This window comes from Bison bison, unplaced genomic scaffold (assembly GCF_000754665.1).
Source record: "Bison bison bison isolate TAMUID 2011002044 unplaced genomic scaffold, Bison_UMD1.0 scf7180017864178, whole genome shotgun sequence".
NCBI classification, from domain to species: domain Eukaryota; kingdom Metazoa; phylum Chordata; class Mammalia; order Artiodactyla; family Bovidae; genus Bison; species Bison bison.
The window spans coordinates 2269414-2272315 of record NW_011494750.1 but is presented as its reverse complement, the minus strand read 5'-3'; positions in this window follow the sequence as shown (position 1 = coordinate 2272315).

Genomic DNA, 2902 nt, shown 5'->3' with positions numbered 1-2902 from the left:
CCGGGGTCCGGGTGTGCAGGGCGGGGGACGGTTGCCGCGCTCCTGCTCTGAGTCAGCCGGGCCTGGCTCCTCCATGAGCCAGGGAAAGGGGAAGTTCCTGCCACAGGGAGGGGCCTAGCCCCGGGAACCTCAGAAGAGGGAATTTTATTCTTACTCATCGAATTATTTTTATGCTTTGGTTTTTCACTGGGAACCTCAAGCCTTTTGTCTCCAGGGCTTGTAACCCTTTGGAGTCCAATGCACGGTGCCCCGACGTTGCTGCCCGGTAAACTTCAAACCTTGGGGAGCAGAGACTCTGTGCTTCCGTCACTTTAGACGAGGGCAGCAAACTAGCATCATTATTATTATAATTGCAGTTTAACTGAACGTCGATGACGTGCCATTCACTCTGTTCGTACTGTCTTCACTGAATCCTAGGGTCTGTCCCGTTAAGGTGGGGACTGTTAGCGCAGGGTCGCACAGATGGCAGAAGCCCGATTCAAACCTGGGTGTCCCTGGACCCAGAGCATGTGAGAGCACCTCTCACTTGCAGGATCATGGGAATCTGGTTTGGCATTTCCACTTTTGCATTCTTCTTGGGGAATCTGCCAGGACCATATAATACCAGGAAAGGGGCACTTGGGTGCCCCCTTGGGTAGACAATGTGTCCGGGGTGGGAGTCTCCGAGCCTCTGACCCTCATCTGCTCCCGCGGCGGGTCCTCATCCGTCATGTGTCACTCTTACCGGGGCTCCGACAGCACAGGGCTGTCACGTGCTACGCCTACACCAGTTGCCCTGTTCTACGGCACTCGCCCACGTTCGCCCTTCCTAGACCCCCAACTACACAGCGGATCAGCTTTCCTCTGAAAGTCCTGTCTGCCTCATCCACCAGGCCCTTAGTTCTGCTGGGGCGCCCTCCTGTTCCGCTTCCTGAGTTCTGAAGTGGAAGCCCCAACTTACTTTGTAAAGGGAGGAGGACACTCAGGGATGCTGCTTTGGGATCTCTAAGATGCCCTCCCCGCCTATGCAAATCACTCCATCACATGCAAAGCACTTCACAATATACAAATGATTTCACAATAACACAGTCAGCATTCCCGCCACTAGGAGCTGAGGACTGCTGGCCGCCAGTAAGGGGATGGGCAAGACCCGGCTAGAAACACCACATGCTGCCTTCTCTCTGCCCTTTTCTCTCACTCGGGCCGGAATTTCCATCATTAGACTCCCTAATGTACTGGGGGTTGGGATGAGACTGGAAAATGGTCATGAGCCAGAAGAGCCCAGGTAGAGTTCAGTGGGGGAACCAAAGTGTGGCTGTTAAAAATGTTGAGTTAGATCTGCCAGGGGTTTCTGGATGTGGATGAGTAAGAAAAGAGAAATGTAGAAATATCTTTAAATATATCCGCTAGTTTAAACTCATGACAAGGAGGATGATTAAAGGTATTGAGATATATATATATATATAAGCCCATGTATAATTGTGAGGCTCCTCTGTCCATGGGATTTTCCAGGCAATAGTCCTGGAGTAGGTTGCCATTTCCTTCTCCAGGGGATCTTCCCAACCTAGGGCTCGAACCCGGGTCTCCCACATTGTAGACAGACGCTTTACTGTCTGAGCCACCAGGGAAGTCTAAATAAAAACTAGAGAAAATCACATCTTCCCAGGCAGTGGGTTGAGACCCACGCTTCCAATGCAGGGGGCATGGGTTTGATCCCTGGTCGGGGAACTAAGCCCACAGGCTGTAGCTAAGAGTTCGCATGCCACAGCTAAAGATCTGCATGCTGGGGCTTCCCTGGTGGTTCAGTGGTAAAGAATCTACCTGTCAATGCAGGAGACACAGGTTCGATCCCTGATCCAGAAAGATTCCACATGCAGTGGAGCAGCTAAGCCCCGGTGCCTGTGCTGTGGAGTCCGGGATCCACAACTACCGAGCCCACACCCCACAAATACTGAAGCCCGTGGGCGCCTTGAGCCTGTGCTCCACAAGAAGAGACGCCACGACAATGAACTGCAGCTAGAGAGTAGCCCCCGCTGGCCTCAACTAGAGAAAACCCCCATGCAGCAACGAAGACCCAGGACAGCCAATAAGTAAATAAATAAAAGTGTTTTAAAAAAAAGAATCCTGCAGGCCACAATGAAGATCAAAGATCCTGTGTGCTGCAAGTAAGACGAGGCACAGCCAAATTAATTAAATTTTAAAAAGAGAAAAATTTTAAAAACATACATATATAAAAAAGAAGGTATTACAGTAATGAACAGAGGATGACACAGGGTGGGGCCCATGCCCTCCTCTCCTTGCTGAGCACAGATGAATGGCTTCCAACACATTTATCAATCGGTTTGGAGGCTTCAGGGACTGCCTGGGTCACGGCACTGGGCCGGCACACTCCAGCAGGGCAAGGTGAGCCTGGACACTGCTTTCTTTGTGGTTGGGAGACATCTGGCACTCGGGGTAGGGGTGGGGGTGGCACAGACCAATTTCTCTGATTTCACTGAGTTGCCCAGGGTCTGACTAACACATTGTTCCTGGCTCTGGTACCTTTACCGGGGGGCCTTTCTCAGCAGCCTCAGCCCCCTTACTTCTGGAAGGTGGGGCTGCTCCTCATCGGGCGATGGCCGGCACTGCCCAGGCCCTGCCAACCCTCTCCTCCTTTGGCAGTCCAGGCTGGAGGCCCGAGGCCGGACACCTTCCTTCTGCTTCCAGAGCGTGGCCTCTGTGAGAGAGCCGGCCTTCTCTGGGCTTTCCGTGGGGGCCTGCAGGGAGGCAGCAGTCGCTTGGAGAAGGGCGTCTGAGGCTCAGGGGGCCCAGGGTGGGGTGAGGTGGAGCCCAGGGCTCACCTGGGGCCCCGCTGCTCTTACCATGGCCTCCGGCTCTGCCTCTCCACACTGGACGTGCCCTTCTGGAACCTGCGACCCTAACT